At 41.7% G+C, this 18,458-nt stretch overlaps 1 protein-coding gene across 1 annotated transcript in view; it reads left to right on the top strand.

Annotated features, from left to right (window-relative positions):
* The first annotated feature begins 240 nt into the window (after window positions 1-240).
* The window catches only part of flrt2 (fibronectin leucine rich transmembrane protein 2), a 43,638-nt gene continuing 25,420 nt past the window's right edge, over window positions 241-18,458 (top strand). Inside the window, exon 1 of the mRNA XM_087180368.1 lies at window positions 241-609. The gene's annotated coding sequence lies outside the window, so the exon portion shown is untranslated. The remainder of the gene's footprint in view (window positions 610-18,458) is intronic.

The raw sequence follows: 18,458 nt of genomic DNA, 5'->3' as shown, positions 1-18,458 counted from the left end.
AACTCCCCCCAGATGACAGACACCGCTCTCTCCTCCCGTTCCTCCACACTACCCCAGTAGCCTTTGACCTCCCCAGCACCTCTGCCTCTCTCTGCGCGGCTGCCCTCGCATTCCAGTAAAGGCGCTGAAACCTGAGCCCGCGGTGAGCTCATCGCCGTGGCCACGGGAATCAAGAGTTAAATGATACCAAAAAACAGAGAGAGGAGAGAAAACGGAGACAGAAGGGGGAGAGGCAGCCGCTGGTGCAGGACAGGTCTGGAACTGGTTCTGTGTGTCTGCTCGCCGGGGCTCCTCGGGGGGGTTAAGTTACACCAGAGAAAGCGAGGAGGAAGAGGAAGGAGAAACTGCTGGCGTCTTTGAATTCTCTCTCTGCTTTTGTCTGTCTCTCCGCGGCCTGAGCGACTGGTGCCTGCAGCTTCCTCTTGACACACTCCAGCGAGCCCGCCGACCTCCATCCGCGCTTTCAAGTTAACGAGCCCCGTTGGTCTCGTCCTCGTGTCTGGGAGCCGGGCTGAGATGTGAGTGTAATGCAGCGAGGTCGTGCTCTCCACTCTCTCTGACTCTCTCCTCTTCTCTGACCCTGCCATGACCACCAAGTGTCCAAAGACAGTAAGTGTCCCCCTTTAAATTGTCTTCCAGAGTCCGTGTGCGTGTGCGTGTGCGTGTGTGTGTGTGTGTGTGCCTGCCTGTGTGCTTTGGGGCTGGTGTTAAGTGTTACTAACAGAAAAAGAAAAAAGAAAACCTTACTCTGAATGTCACATCTCAGACTGATTGTGATTCATGGCTCATATTGTGATGAGCACCACTAAGATGCTTAATCACTGCAAACATAATTAAACCAATCCCTGTCTCTCTCAAGCTGAGTTGGGAGGATGACTGCACTAGGTTGGAGAAAGGAGCTTTTTAGCCAAGAGCATCTCCAGCAGGAAGTAGACATGAACTTTTAAAACTTTCAAGAGTGCCATTAGATAAACCTTTCATCCATGCATTATTCATGGCTGCCATGTTTCTTTCTAGTTCACTGCCTGTTGTTCGTTGTGTCTCTCCGTGACCTCGCGCTCTTGTCTTGTCAACCTCTGGGGTGACAAATCCCTCTGAAGCAAACTTTTAAACAGGGTTGATGATTTTAATGGGTGCCCTACAGGAGACACTAAATAAAAGGTTGAGTACACATTTTTTTTTTTTTTTTTTTTAAAGCATAATAAAAGAGCGCATTCACATCCTCTCTCTCAGGGACTGTTTTAAAAATTCAGAACAGTGTAAGGTTTACATTCTGGAGTCTGCCACCTGCTCTTCCTCTCCTAGCAGAAAGTAATTTAAAATAATTGTGAGTGTTGCCAGCAATAACTTTAAAAATGTCTGAGGTGAAACAGTAACAATTATCTCTCGCATCTTTTGCAATGGTCTCATTATTTAAATGGGTGTGAAGTGCTCCATTGCTCCTCACAGGTAAACACACTACGCTTCCTGGGAAATAATGACATCTCTATGATCAAAAACCTTTTTGTTTTTTATTATTATTATTATTTATTATTTATTTTTTGCCAGGGAAAGCTGCCCTGAATGCACTCAATTTAAAAAGCTGCTTCATTCACGGGTTTTATTTAACACACCGCTGACCAGCACACCAAATCCCAGACCATGACTGCCAATGGATCTGATTAATGAGTAAACATTACAACTTCTGGAGAATAACAGCACATCATACATCAACATACAACCCAACATTCAATTATCCTAATGAATACAGTTATTCTGTATTTTACAGAGGTGTCATGGGTATTTGCTGTAGCTTTCCCAGCATCAACTACTGCTTGGAAAACAAGGTCCTATTTACACTTTGCCTGTGTTTTATTTGAAGTGTTGATCCATGAAAAGATATATTTGTGGTTTTAAGGACCAAAAACCATCTCAGTGTGGTTTTACATCTCTCTCAGGCTTCTGAGTTAGTGAACAGGTCAATGAGCCAATCAGAAGAGAGGAGGCTCAGAGGCTGACTGGCTTTCTCTGGTGGTGGTGACTGGTGATCAAATAAAAAATATAGCAGATTTCAGTCAGAGAAACCAAATCCTGAAAGGTTGGACAGTGGGTCTGGGTGGGCGGGGCTTGGGGCATGGCTGTGGGTGGTGACTGCTTTGTTGTGACGTCACAAAGTTATAGAAGTCTTGATGGCTGGTTTTAAGGCTCAGTTTGTGAATACAGGCTGTGTGCATTTCTCTGTGGACTGAGGCTTTGATACTTTCACAGTATTAATATACAACCTAGACCTGCTTTATAATCAAAGAAGACATGGACATCTACCTTTATGCTATATAGGACCTTTAATAGACTTCTTTTCCAAAATGATCCATGATGTGTATTATTATTATTTATGTACATACATAGTCATCAAACAGAAAACAAGTCAAAGCTCAGAGCTATATCACACCAGTCGGCCCCACCCATATTCCACATATATTTATCTCAATTGATTTAAAGTGGATAAAAAGCATTATATGAAACATAAAATATGTTTTAAATACTGTTTTTCAATAGTTGTAGTTGGTTTAGTTAAGTTTTCAGTTACCATTTGGAGTGGCAGGAGCTGGATGTTCCAACTGTTTTTCCATTACTTTTAGCTTTCAGACGTTTTTCCTGCCTTAACTAACAATTCAAACCATTTATCCATCACTTCTAACTGCATTTTTTGACTTCTTTTCTCACTTGCTAACTAGCTCTCATGCTGTCGCTGTGGCAACATGAGGCTTTAAGGTGCTACACTGACTCAGTCTGGTAGGAGGTGTGTACTGTGCACTCATCCTATTGTAGCTGGTAGCTTTGTGATTTTTACATTTACTAAAGAGCAGTGTCACACAACCTTTGCTTACTTAAAAGTAGCAACACAGCGATGTGAAAATCCTCCCACTACAGCTCCTGTATTCAAAGTGTCACTGAAGTGAAAGTACGTAGCTAAATGGACTCAAAGTATTGACAGTAAAGGCACTTGTTATGAGGGTAGAACGGCCCCTGTCAATATGTTTTTTATACATTATTATTAAGTAAGTATTACTGATGGATCAATACATAAGCAGCACCTTAATGTTGCAGCTGGCGGAGGTGGAGCTATTTTTACTTCTATTCTATTTGCAGTTAGTCGCCGTTTTTCAAGCAGAATGTCAAACTGCTGCTTTCCAGTTTTATATGATTGTAAATTAATTACATTTGTTTTATTGGACTGTTGCTCAGATAGAACAAGACATTTGAAGACCGCAAATCGTGTATGTAATACTTGAAATAATTGATTAATTAAAGGAATTATTGTTAGATTAAATGACATGGAAAGTCACAGCACTCCTTTGTGAGACGAAACCCTAACCCTGCATACGGAATGCTAATCTATAAAGTTACAGGTAACTATAGCTTTCAGATAGCTGTGGTGGAGTAGAGCCAGCGTGAGGTGACATTTCAAAATCTTTCAAACTCAACTACAAATTTCAGGCATCAGCTCTGAAAATATGTCACTAATGTGTCAGTACAGCTGACAGCTCAACATGCACCTTCTGGAGTGCAGGGGTTGAGGTGCTGAAAGTAAACTCTTTCACCTATAATTGCTTTAGGCGACAGGCAGGTAGTCAAAAATGGTTTTATACAGAGGGACATGAATGAACATATTTGACAGCTGGAATGTGTTTTTGTACAGTGCAGAGGGAAGAAAGAGGCAAGGCTCTGTTTCAAACTGTCCATTCCAAGTCATTTAGTAGCAGGAATTAAAATCATTTGACATTATTTTGACAGTAGGAATAATATGATATGTCTGGATATATTATATTCTGTATATATATATAATGGTATAGGATATGTTAGGGATAAAAAACACTGTCTTTTTTGATAGAATTTCTGTCCTTTAATTATTCAACTGTTCTCTTAAATTACTTTCTTCTTCAGGCTAGCACACAGTACAATAGAATTGATCAGTGTCCTGGTAGGATATGGAATCAATCCTCAACAATCCGAGTCTTATTGTACTATAGCGTCAGCTGACCGCAGCAGCCAACTGAAGGCATGAATCAGACGTTGTCTGGCGCTGGACATGGCCCGGGGGCAGAGCTCAGATATGCAGCGAGGGAGCAGAAGGAGAGAGCTAAAAAGAGAGCATGAGGAGAGCATTGAGAAAGACCCGAAAGAGAGAGGGAGGGCAGACCATAGACTGGTTCCCTGGCCAACTGGGAAATACAGCACAAGGAGAAGCTTGTTCTTGCACCACCGCACCGTTCTCTGGGCATGTAGCGGGAGGACATGGCCTCTCTTGGATGAAAGAAAAATAGAGTCAAATACCAGAGGATAATGTGATTACAGGCAAATAGGAGAATGAAGGTTAATTGGAGTTAAGTGTCCATAAAAAACGACCCTATATATACATCTGAAAGTCAAGCTATATTCTGCCAGCAGGGCTTGGATTCTTACTGCTGCCTTTAAAATAAACACATAATTCAATAGTTTAGAAAGAATGTTGTGAATGTATATTTTCTGAAGATAATACCTGGATATATGAGGTCCAATCATTAGATTATAGTCAATGGCGTAGATATGTGATTAGAATAACATGAAGACTTATGTGAAAAACATTACGCTGCTGCAGTGACCTCACTACGAGTGCCTCATGTCTGGAGGTCGAGCAGAAAACGAAGCGACACCGCCCGTGATAAATCCCACCTATAGCTGTTTTCATCAAACACTCATAATCTTCCACTTGTGACCATTCGTGCCCCGTTTATTTGGGACCTGTCATTCACAGAGACAGACCTCGGAAAGATAAAAATGCCTCGCCGCAGAATTCAACCTTGACCTTTAAAAAAACTCGCCCTGAGCTAAATATGTGGAGAAGAAACGACTTACTTTTGTCATACCTCAGCCTGTTTTGGCACATACATTGACATTCACGCTATTACAGTAAATCCACCTCAGAATGACAAAAGTTTTTTTTTTTTTTTTTATCTTTCCCCAAATGAATCAGCAGCAGTCAGGTACCTGATTGTTCTTTACAGAGCAGTATAAAAGGAAAATCACAGTTCTGATTACTGCAGTATCAATGTTCTGAAAAGACCTGCAATTCAAACCGACTGGGATGAAGGAACCCCAGAAACACAACATGCCCTCCTCTGCATCCATTGTGTGAATAACAAATGACCTTATTACACTGGCACGTAACTGGGTTTCTTCAAAGTAAAGTTTACAGCAACATTAATGGTAAACGTGACTAGAACATACGAGTCTATCAGTCAAACGCTATAACAACATTATTCTTATTTATCATTCAGCCATGATAGTGTCCCCTACATTAGGGTTCTCCACGGGGTTTGATTTTTTTGTTTTGGTTGCTTTCATTTTATTGCTGCGTTATCTGTGTGGCACTTAAAATAGTTTGTAATATTTCATTTCCTACACCTATACCTTTTTGGATTAGCTGTAGCTTAGAGTTTACCTCTTTTCAGGATAACTGGATACGGTGTTCAAAGATGGCTTCCCAGTCATTCCTATGAAAGTTGCTCACTGAGCACATGCGCAGAAAAACTCCCTGCAGGTTTGCTTACGCTTCCACATTTCTGGACGCACAGAGCCTGAGCACTACAGTCCTACGCCAGCCAAGCTGGTGGAGCATGTGTGTTCGGGACCTCTGCAGGCAGACTAATTTCCTGTTGGCTGTCTGCACACAAATGAATTATTAAATCATACAGTTGTTTGAGACAGATAAGTCATATTCGAGTGTTTGTTGCGTCCAGAAAAAATTATTCACCATTTCATATCTTCACAATGCTTCTTGGGTCGGTGTGCGTGTGTGATATGATGCAGTATCGAGTGTGGCCGCCACGTCACAATCACCTCACAGCCCTGCGATGGTCTTTGGGGGCTTCATCTGAACCCACGAAATAAATACAGCAAATTCTAGCCAGACCCTGCTCTTCTCTGTAATGGTGGAGGAACACAGCAGTGAGTGGGAGCTGCCAATGACTCGGCAGGTGTTGAAATAAATCTAAAAGTAGTGGGAATCATCATTTCTAATTTTAACAAGCTTGGTTGACTAGCTTCCACTTTCTGAGTGGAGCTACATACTGTAGTTTTCTCATTTCCACTTTTCAAGTCATTTAACAGCCCAACGGCTCCTCCAAGATGTTATGATGTTATAAAGAGACTGAAATCATGCTGTTTCCATGTTTGTAGGCTATGATGAGCTCCAGTCACTAGTGTACAACGGTTGGCAGTGCATCTCCTAGCAATACCGACTCTCAAATGTCAGTTAACAGCTGCCGTGGGAAACGCCCACCCAGAGGCTTGAAGCTTAGACTTTGTTTCCACAAATATATCAAAAGATTTCACTGTCATTAACGATTAATCGCTCTTTGAAAAATGGAAAAATGTGCACAATAGCTGCAGCATCAGCATAGTTTTGTTGTTTAAAAAAAAAAAGGGAGAAATTTTCCAATTTTAGCATGATTTCAAAAAAAATCTTAAATATAACTTCTGTATTATCATAGTTTGAATTCACCTGAATATTTCGTATCCGCTTGAGAACAAAACGTAAACACCTTTCTGCCATTTTGTCAAGACCAGTGCTGTGTGTGATTGAGGAGGCTGACCCACAAGTTTTACGGCCTGTAAGCGAGGCCGTTCCTGTTTGCTTTGGAGCCTTCTGAAAGCGTCCAAAAAGGCATCTGTGAATGCCAGAGAAAGCGGCTGCCAGCAGGCGTACAGCACACAACACAGAGCCCTGCTCCTTGGTTTTTCTGCTCCAACCGCACTGAACTTTCAGCAGGCTTTTCATGCTGATGACGCATTTCGAACTCAGCCACACTTACCACCCCCGCCCTCACCTCTACCCTCATCTCCCACCCTTATCTTAGATTTTATGCTCACACCTCATAAAAACTCAATTTGCTGCTCAAAGTCGATCTTTAAAACCCAAATCATTGTTGTCGTTTACAAACGATGCTGCTTTTGCAGTTCGGGCGCCGTAAAGCTATCGGCTTTAAGTCTTTGAGGGTAACGACATGGAGCGTTTTTCAGGAGTGAAACCAAAACAGCCCGATGCAGATTAGATGAAGATTGGAGATGTGTCCTCTCACACTGTGGCGCCACAGCTGTAGAGGCGGTGCAGGAGGGTTCATATGTGCAGCCATGATGTGATAGTGACGGTGGTAGAAAGTATTTAAGTAAACTTAAGGTACCTGTACTTTACTTGAGTATTTCAATCTTTTGATTTCTACTCGTACTTCACTATTTAAGGGGAAAATATTCAGCTTTTTGCTCTTTGATGTGTGTGTTTTACACATTAAGATCTCACCCATTTGGGATGTAACTCCTCGATGGAGCTAGACTCAGCTGCTTGTCATGTTTCAGATGTCTATCAGTTGTTACCAGCTTCAACAAAGACTGCTGAGTGGAGTGGAGTGGAAAAAGGCCAAAAAACAGCAGAAACTTACCTTACCTAGACACTAAAAATCACTGGATCAATAAAGTTAGCTTTTAGCAGTTACCTTTACTCAGTACACAGTGGAGAAAACCACCTAATAAAACTATGAGTTCAAACTGTTACAGTCTACTCTCTCTTTTTGAATTTCCATGCCACTATGCGTTAGTTAATAATATATCCGTTGTGGTTTTGAATGCCAAATGCATATTCATTTTACAAGTAATAATCCAGTTGTGACAGGGTTTCAGGTTATGTTGTTATTTCAGATTGATGAAAAACGAAGCAGTAAAGAAACTCCCACTCGTTGTCAACACCAACGATTACTATTATAACTAAGTTTGCGCCAAGTGACGTTCATCAGCCATTTCACACAGCAAATAAAAACAAGTCTGTCTACAAATACATACAACCACGCATTCACAGCAACATCAACCAAATCCCAGGAACCGAGAGGAACATGAGAAGGAGCGAATTTGGGAAAATATTAACAACAACTAACTACAAGAAGTAGATTTAGCTGATAAAATTTCTGTACTATTTTCAAAGCAGGACTTGAATATTTATACGTGGTACTTTTACTTAGGGATCTTAAGAGTACTTCTTACACGGCTGTGCGGCAGTCATGGCCAGATGTGATGTCACCATCATGTGTTCTGGGTTACGCTCTGCGAGTGACGTAAAGGACAGTCTGAAATCTGATTTGAGTGGCTATGGCTAAGTCATTTTAAAATTTGATTTGAATCAGATTTCAAACCACCTACAGTACGACTCATACGTGTTTGCTGCCATCCACACTCGATAAAAGCAATCTGATTCCAATCTGGATACACAGAGAATCTGATTTAGGCTGCCTGTCTCAAGCCCAGCGCCTGTCTTTACCCATATTCTCTGTTTCTCTTATCCCCCATTTTTTTTTTATCTCTCTGTGTTTCAAGGTTTCCTCACTCTTTCTCTCACCAGACGTGGTGACATCACCCCTCACTTTTTTTGTTCTTTCACCACCCAAACGTATGACTCAGAGACGCGAGTTGGATCAAAGGTCTCGTCAACACAATGCTTCTCTTCCAAACTAAACACCACGCAGACATCATGCAACTCCCTGGCCCTCCTGTTATTGCTCACCTTCAAGTTTTTCTTTATTAAACATTCATACCCACAATGAAAAAAAAATACAGCATCATTTCACGAAATGAAGTAATCCTTTCATATGGGAACACATTTAATCATTTTGTTTATATGTGCTGCTTTAATACGAACTGATAACATGATTCACTCTCAATAAAACTCTTCTGAACACACCTGTGGAGGCGGAGGCTTCTCTACCTGTCCAGCTTTCAATCACACAGGCTCCGCCCTCACTGTAGAGTGTGAATACGCGTGTGGATGTTCACTTCTCTTTGGATGTGTGTCTTTTTGTTTGTATACGTTCCTCTCACCTGTCTACATAAATTAGTTTTTTCAGGCATCTATGTCTTGCCTTCTTCGTCTTGTTTATTTTATGCCTCCGCATTGAACGGACGCTCTTCACTTCTGGCACTCTACACCATTATTTTCCTATTTTGCATGTCACTTGCTGAGTTAGCTCATGTTGTCAGCTGCCTGCTGAGTGATGCATTCCCCTCTATCTCAAAAGCGTCACGGTAATTGCCGGGTAATTGTTTGTCCAGTAATGCAGCATGCCAAAGCCCAGTCTCTCATTATGTCTGTTGAGTTTTGTCAAAACAATATAACGTCAAAAAAAAAAAAAGGTAAAAAAGAGACATCTAAGATCTCTGCGACGCGGCAAAAATATTGTCACATTTTTAAAAACCCAATTATTCAAATAACCTGGACTGTATTGGAACAGGGAGGAATAATCCCTCCCAGGTGGCGTACAGTTTTCACTTTGTCTTAAGAAAAATAAGCTTTCTTGACTGAAAACAGCCTCTGGCAAACATCCAGCTCGGCCACATTCCACTTTCACATGACCTTCTCGCAGACCTGGCCCCAAGCAAGAGCTGCACCGTCCGTCCCTGACCATACCTCCGTTTGACTGGCCTAGATAATTCAGGGCCTGCTTATCTTTTCTTCTTCTGCCTCCCTCCTCCTCCTCCCCGTCACAGTTTACAAGCTTGACTCAACTCCAGAGATGCAATTGACTTGTAAATTTCATTTACAGTTTTGTTTTACAAGGACAGATACATCCCCTCTCAAACACTTAAAGCCTTTGTGACAGGCAATGGTCTGTCTGTCTGTCTGTCTGTACAAGCAGGCGCTATGTTCGGACAGCGCTAATGTTAGCAATCAATCAACTAGTCCTGAAACAACCATTGCTTTTTTTTAATTGATTAGTTGCTTAAAGGTAATATATTTTACACTTTTCCTCTGTTTTATTTGAAGTATTGATACATAAAAAGTTACTTTTGTAGTTTTAAGTACCAAAAATCATCTAATTGTAGTTTTACATCTCCTCTCTCAGGCTTCTTTCTAAAGATCTAGTACCAACAGGTCAATCAGAAGGCTCTGAGCCTCTCTTCTGATTGGTTTTCTGGGTGATAAAATAGAAATTCAGCAAATTTCTTGTAAACACTCACAGAGAAACCGAATCCTCCGACGTGGTGGGTCCAGGTGGGCTGGGCTTGGAGCGTTGACTGCTTTGTTGTAACATCACAAAGTTCCAGAAGTCCTGACAGCTTGTTTTGAGGCTCAGTTTCTGAATACAGGCTGTCTGCGTTTCTCTGTGGACTGAGCGCTTTGATACTTTGACAGTATTAATATAGAACCTAAACCTGCTTTATAATCAAAGAAGACATGGAAATCTACCTTTATACAACATGGGACCTTTAAAGGATTAGCTTGACATTTTAGGAGATACACACACTCACCTTCTTGCTGAGAGTTTGATGACACCACTCTATCTGTCTGTTAAACATGAAGCTAACATCAGGAGCTGATAAGCTTTGCTACAGCTAGCAGTTTGTTAGCTTGGCAGAAATGCTGGAGAAACGGCTAACCTGGCTCTGTCTAAAAGTAAAAATAATTCACCTACAAGTAGCTAATTAACTTATTATATTTCGTTGGTTTAACATAAAAATAACAGTAGTCATAGTAATCACATTTTTTCTCTCACAGTTTCCAGTGTTTATGCTAAGCTAAGCTACCTGGCTGCAGGCATTAGCTTCATATTAAGAGATGAATCTTTTCACCTAACTCTTGGCAAGTGAATAAGTGTCCTTTGCTAAATGTCAAACTCTTCTTTTAAGGGGTTCATGAGACAAAAAGACTTTAGCTTCTCAAATGTGAGGTTTTAAAAATTAAATACCTTATTCTGTCGGACATAAAACAGAGAATTTGAAGACTTCACTTTCATCTCTTGACATTCAAAAGATTAAACGGTTTAGTGGAAACATTATTCAGTAGATTAATAGTTGATGAAAATGATCATTATATGCAAACTTACAACGAATGCCGAATGCACCAGTAACCTCCTGTCAACTCTGCAGCTCCTGATCTCACTTTTCATTTATTTTCTGAATAACAGAGGACACATGTGAAGCTAGCTTCAGAAACAGGAAATAGAATTGGCTTTTGCAAATGATGGTGCATGTGTGTTTCCATTAAGGAGTCAGAGAGACAGAGCCACGCATCGCTTTAATATCCCCAATAACGTTTGAGAGACGGGGCATCTGTTTGAGAATCCCACATCAAACGAGACGGCATGTCAGCGGAGGGTTATGCATATATTTCCCTTGTTCTTCTCTTCCAGCAGGAACAGACGAGCGCACAAATACAGCTGATGAATGGAAGGAGATACTGTTTTGATCAAGACTAGAAAGTGAGGATAGACAAAACCAAACAGAGAGCATACATGGCTAAATACATACAGCCGGGTCCCATTCAAGCGGACGGGGGAAGTGGTCTCAGACTTTTGGACCTCGTAGATACAAAACAACTACAGAGTCAAAACAAGTATAACAGAAAAGCAAATCAATTATGTGACCAATGTTCGCCGTTCTTGTTCTGTGGCGGTGCAGGGAAGAGATGTTGTTTTCCTGTGAGGGCATCTGGAGGAGATTAGGGTCCAACCTGACACTGCGGCCCTGGTGAAACATGACTCAGGGATGAATAGAGGCTTTTAGACCAGTGTCTGTCTTCCCACACGTTGTTCTGCTATTCTTTATTTGTCCGTCACCCAATAAAACACGCACGGCGTTATCTGATACCCACACACTCTGCGAGCAAACAAGGCTCTGCCAATCTCATTCTGTTTCTCTGCCTCTTTTTTTTTTTTTTTTTTCCAAACAAGCCTTTATTAGCACTGAGATGTTTTTTTGTTTGTTTTTTTTTTTAATCATGTAAAAAAAACCACGGGAAAACAAGATGTCACTGACGATATATTATTAGTTTCAAATCAGCTGTCTGCGCAGGCTACACATCATTGTAAGAGAATGTAATTTGTGAGGTCAGCAAATACTTTTTCTCTTGTAAAAGCACCGAACCAGAGCAAGACGGAGCAGAGAACAGGGAGCGTGAGGGAATGTAACAGAATAACACGGGTTTAGGCCCAGCCGAGACCAAATTAACTGCGCGGAGTAATCTGTACTCAGAGCCCCTTGTTTTGATACAGTCTACATCGCTGTGGGTTGGACTCGTATTAGATTCGTCCTGCGTTTTCCACTTGTGGCTCGGATGGGGCCCTCATCCCGACGGCCTTCATCCAGTTACGTCTGGGGGTCCGGGGAGCTCACATTTGCTCTACCGTTACAGGGGCAGAGTGGAGGGGTGGGGTGGGGGGGTGCGACTAATGCATGTCACTGATGCCACCTGCAGTTAGAGCTAACAGAGCTGACCACTACGCAGCTGGGCACTAATGCAGCAGAAAGAGAGGAGACATTAGAGCATTAGGGCTGTATTACCACATCCACTGACCCAAGTCACTTAGCTGAGAATATGTCTATACATATATACTGCATGTATAATACTGTAAGGACGTCCTGTGGCTGCTTTATACTGCAGGAAGACTTCCATATTTCCCTCTGAAAGCTGTTTTGTTGCCTCCCTAATTGCCCAACTAGATGCTGCCACTGGTGCTGCTGTTGTCAACTGTATTTTTTTTTTTTTTATTGTGAGAAAATATGCGAGCCGCTGTAGCAACTTGACACATTAACGTACAGGCATATCTGCTCAGCTTTCGTGCTCAGCCGTTTTCAGTGTGTGTGTGTGTGTGTCTGTGTGAGAGAGAGAGAGAGAGAGAGAAATTCAGCAATTGTACGTTGTTTCCATTCCTTCAACCAGTCAAAGGGAAGACTATATGGCGCTGTTCTCTTTGAGACCGTGCCACTGTCCCTGCATGGGTTTAAATTTCAACCCCCTCAGCACCTTAGCGATGCAATTGCTTCCTACTGCAATTTATTACAGGCAAATTGAAAGATTCCAAGGTGTGAGTCAGTTTGTGTTGGCTCTGAATGCGCCGGCCGGTTACTTACACTCCTTTTTTCTCCATGTCTTTACATGGCCAGAGCTCGGGTTCGTCACCCATCTGGGTTTGTGAGAGCTGAAGTTATTGTAACCAAGTCCTCAGGAAAGAGAAAGAGGAAAAAAAAAAAGAGAGAGAGAGAGAGAAGGAATTGCTTCTTTTCCAAAGCAAAGAGGGAAGATGGCAGTGGTCCCATTAGTTGACCCCCAGGCGAGCTCTCTTGAGGCATATAGGCTTACCAGCGTCAAAGCATAAGAATATGCACCGGGCAGCATCAAAGCGCAGCACCGGGGCAGCTGATAGCTTGTGTGGACAGAGCACTCTCCGCCATCACTACCGTGGATCCCTCACATCGTCTATTTATAATCAATTTTCCATTCTGAAACACGCTGCATATCTGTCTCCCATATGGTGTCGAAGAAAGAAGGAAGGGGGGCCGGGGTGGGGGGTGGGGGACAGGGAGCTGGTCGAGTATTGCTAACACGGGGGAGAAATGATACAACGGGGACTGTTCACATAAATGGACCCAGACGTGTAAAAGTAACAGCGGTTTAGTGAGGCCATTTCTTTAAAACCAGAGCTCAGACGAGGAATAAAAACCACTCAGTTCCCACTGGGTCAAACTTCAGAATGGTCCCCTTTTTAAATTGACTCATAAACTGTGTAAAGCCACATCATTATTTGTGACAAAAGGGCCTCATTTACATACACCAATCCAAGCAGCCAGTGGATGAGTAAGCATTGTTCTGCTGCATCCATCCTCCTTCTATTTATTATCAGGGGATTTTTCTACACTCTGATTATTCTGGGTGTTGTTTTACACATTTTTCTTTTCTTTTTTTTTGTGTGTGAGCGCACTGAAGACGCACTCATGAGTGGAATTTGTTTTGCTTTGGTTAAATGTCAAAGGAGACACACTGTCAAGGGAAGAACGCTGCTAAGACATGCACATCTTTGTATGCCCAGAAGAAAAAACAGAAATGTAGCTGTGTGTTTGTGTGTGTGTGTGTGCGTGTGTGTGCGTGTCTCTACTCCCTTCCTGAAAGGAAGGCAGCATTTTTTGATGGGGGTGATGAACCCACGTTGCGGTGACATTGCAAGTGTGTGCTCCTGTGTGCCTGTGCTGTTATGATTTGTGTCTGACACACTGCCATGCTAAAGGAAATGGAGTTTAGCTCAGGCCCATGACTGTGACAGGAAAATGTGACCAAACACAGAGACAATAGAGGTCAAGTGCTCCTTATATTCCTTGCATTCTAATACATAACACCCATTCAGGGACACATGGATGAGGTTCCTGGCCTTGTGGAGCCACTTTACACCCGCCTCCCCTGCGGCGCCTGTAATAAGCCTGGGAGTGTAACCACTTTCAGAATTGATGCAGGTTAAGGGAAATGAATTGTGGGACTGACCTTTTTGTTAATCTCTCTCATTTTTCTGCTGCTTCAGGTCCGCTGACACCATCAGACATGTGGTTCAAAGTGGCATTACCGTGCCCTCTGATGCTTGTAACATTTAAATCATGTTAAAGTAATAATCTTTGACGTGCTGTACATTTTGCTGCCCTGTTTTGCATAGAGCTTTTTCCTGCTGATGTAAACACAGCGAGACAAGAAGGCCTTAATGTGGTGATGCTTGTTGTTTCTATGACTTATTGGATGTGTTACAGTGACACATACAACTTTACCTTTTAAAGCAAACAACAATGGTAGTTCTAGCAAAAACCAATGGGTCAGTTAATCAGGTAGTGGATCAAATTGAACCTACAGCTCCTCTGACAATGTTTCAAGATGTCGACCATTCGCTGATTCCAGCTCCTCTAATGTGAAGGTTTGCTGTTTTTCTTCGTCTAGTGCAGTGGTTCTCAAACTTTTTCACATCTAGGACCCCTGACACAAATGAGAGCACAGACCCCCATTTGACAACATTTTGTGCCAGGATCCTCATCTGATAAGGTTTTTGCTTCAAGATGTTTTATTACAGAAAGTGTTTGAAACCCATGACCCCCAGGGGTCCTTGAAGGGGTTCCCGGGGGTCCCTCGACCCCACTTTGAGGAACATTGCTGTAGTGTGACAGTAACATGAATGTTTTTGTGTTTGGGCTGTTGATTGGGCGAAATAAGGCATTTGAATAAGTCACTTTTGGCTCTGGAAAATATTACAAGACATTTTTTTTTTTTTACACAAAACAATTAATTGTTAATCTGTGAAAATAATTGGCAGATTCATTGATATTAAAAAAGAATCATTCATTTCAGCTCTAATAATAGTTAAATGATCATCAAAAAGACTTTTCTAAGTAATAACTACCAAAAGTTAGGAAAGTTTACATCTGCTCACTGCTGAAAAGTTGCAGCTGAAACACTTTATAAATGAAATGAAAGGATTGAAAGGTATGTGAGGATCTGACACCTGAGCATCAGCTGTCAGATGTACACATTTATTAAAATGAGATGAAATGTAACTCCTGGAGTTAAAATACAATGGAATAATATAATTAGTACTTATTAGTAATGAAAACACAGCATCTATCTATCTATGCATCCATCTGGAGAAGAACAAGAGCTGATGTGGCTGGAAACAGTGGTGATGACAACCATGGAACAGACAAAATAATGAAACAACACAAAATACAAAACTCCGTCAGAAACACAAAATCCAAGGAGAAAAGACGCAGACACACCAAGACACAGTATTGGACACACATGATTGATTGACAAGCGTTCTCCGGGGTATTGCAGCGTTTCTTCAAAGATATTACTAAAATAAAAACACAAAAACAAAAACAAGGATCATTATTTTAGAAATTGTGTCAGAATCCATCAGACGTCTCATTGACAGGCACTGTCAATGCAGCGCCATGGTCCATTGTTTAAAACTGAGCACAACTTTGATGGCTGTTACATCTGCGTTAGTTTTGAGACCAAACCGAACATAAATCAAAGTGAACAGTGTCCTGAAATGAATCACCGAACACTTCTGCTCTGCCTCACTTTAATTTAAAGACTGGACGGCTTTGTGACAAAGAAAGTTGCACGAAAGAAAAAGAGAGGGAAATATCACACGAACTTTAAAACAAGAGCGAAAATGATTTAAATGACGAACTAAACGTTTCTGCGGTTATGCAGCATTGTTGCAGGTGCAAACTGCTGGAAGAAAATTTAGAGAGTAATCGGGTGCTAAATCTAGCAGGACTAGATCTTCTTTAAGAAATTAATCACTGGACCTGGCAGAATGGAGACATCCACCTCGCTTTACCTCTCTGAAAAATATTAGAAAGCTTTGAGGTTACTTAATAAGGCAGGACAGCTTCACCATTAATTACTCAATTAAAGGGGATCATTAATATTTTTGACACGGCATTCATTATTCAGGGTTCACATTAGCATTAACATGTGAAAACCTGGTAAACTGGCAAAGCCTGTTTTCCTTTGAAGCTGCCCCTCAGGAGAATCATCAGGCTGTAGGTCAAAATGTTCAAAAATAATCATTAAAGGTAGTAATGAGTGGACTTGATAAACACACGGCACAACGAGATGTCTGACTTCTCACAGAGATGAGTTGAGCGTAAAGGGAGAAAGAATAGAAGAAGAAAAAAAAAATCAGATCAGCATGGACTCCATCTGCTAACACTCGGCTGGGCTTCCTGGACTCAGAGGCCCCACACGCTCTGCCGACGCTCCAGAATTATGTGACTGGTTGGTGAGTAGTTGTGTCGAGTTGGAAGGTCCTTGGCGAGGGGCCTTGGGCTTCACTGGAAGACTATCAGAGTGCGGCGTCATTAGAAATCCCTCATTCTCACTCCGCTGTGTAAACGGCCCAGCGGCCTCCATCTGAATGAGTCCCGGGGAAGGATCACCTCTGTCGGCCTGAAATTGGATCGTGCACGGAGGAGGGGAGCTGTGGGAGCAGAGCGGAGGGGGAAAAAAAACGAAGTTAGTGTTCCTATTTATTGACTCGGCTGCAGAGAGATCACTAAACTGTTTCAAGGGAGAATAAAGTTTGGGGAGTTTTTTTCCCATAAGCACTACAGGCATTAGGGAGTGAGAATTTGCCTTTATAAAAGCCTTAAATTACCATGGAGAAGAGAACTTGATTGGAGTCGTACTTAAACAAACATAAGGTTGACGATTCATTCATCTTTGTTTTTTTGTTTTTTTTATACCCCTATAGACTAAGACTATCTGTGCTGTTGGAATAATTAAAATGCTACGTAGTTTTACACAGATGTTAAACCTCATTATACGTGATTTCTTTTTTAGCTTAATTCCATCACTCCAGCTTCTGTCTTTCCCTTCTGTTTTTAAATAGCCCTCAAATAATTAAAAACATGAATATAATATTTCATATTTCTGAAACCAGTACCAGATTGCTTCAGAGGAAGTTGACAGAAAACTCTTATTCACATAAGGAAAGGAAGTTAAAAACAGATTTTTATCAAATATCTTTGCTGTCACAACAAGGACTGGGACATGTCCCTGTTAGGATAACACCTCTGCTAAATAACTCAAAACTCAGTAGCTTCACTCTTCCATACTGAGACCAGATGTCCTGGTTCGTCTGGGATTGTCCTGGTTTCAAGCTGGGAGTCCTGACAGAAAATCTGTAAAACTAAAATATCCCAGTTTTCACCACCAGTATAAAAAGATAAACAATGCACCGCACATCTGAATTCAACACTGATTGGTCTGCGCGCGCGTCAATCAATCAGTGTGTCGTTGTCAAGGCTGTTGCTAACCTATGAGTTATAGGCGAGCGTCAAAGGCTGTGACGCTGGCGGCTCTCTTACTGACAGAACCGGTCAGTGTCAGGCTGAAGGGACGGTCAGTCTTTTCAGCACAGCTCCAGGAGGCCTACTCCTGTCTCCATGGTGTTGAAAGGTGCGCTCGTGCACTGAAGTAATTGTCCCGCATCCTGATGTGAAAACACATAGTACATACACATGCACGTATGTGGACGTTCACTAATAGTACGCTGAGTGTCTTCATATTTCCCATCCTTTCCCCTCTGACAGCATGCACCCAGGGAAACACCAAATAAACAAAAACAAATATACATACATACGCATTACACATCAACATATATATAGGCCTACGGCGTACATATATACACATACTCAAGTATACCATCACTAGAAAAGTTTCCTAACTTAGAAAATAACAGGGACCAGACAGAACTGAAACTGGGTAATTGCCTCCCACTCAGTGTTTCATTCTATCTCTTCACTCAAAGTACTGAAAGTGTGTTTCGTAAAAAAAAAAGTGCTCAGTAATGGAAGAAGTGAAAATATTCCCTCGTTAAACAGGATAATGAGTTGCATGATTAAAAAAATGAGGAAAAAAAATAAATAAAAAATACAATACATGTGTTGTTTAAAAAACGATAGGGTGCGTTAGTCACGGCAGCAGTGTGCTTCATGATCTGCAAGCTGTTTTCAATAGATTTCTGAAAACAACAGGATCTTGTGACTTCCGGGATGTAAAGCAAAAAGCAGCAGCTGAACAAGCTTCTGACAGTGGCAAACACATGGCAGAGCTTTTAGACTTTTCCAGCAAT

The sequence above is a fragment of the Seriola lalandi genome, unplaced genomic scaffold (genome assembly GCF_002814215.2).
Source record: "Seriola lalandi dorsalis isolate HSWRI2012SDOR001 ecotype SW California unplaced genomic scaffold, Sedor1 jcf7180002054901, whole genome shotgun sequence".
Classification (NCBI taxonomy): domain Eukaryota; kingdom Metazoa; phylum Chordata; class Actinopteri; order Carangiformes; family Carangidae; genus Seriola; species Seriola lalandi.
The sequence above is the reverse complement of the archived record's forward strand: the minus strand, read 5'-3'. Positions and strand labels throughout refer to the sequence as shown.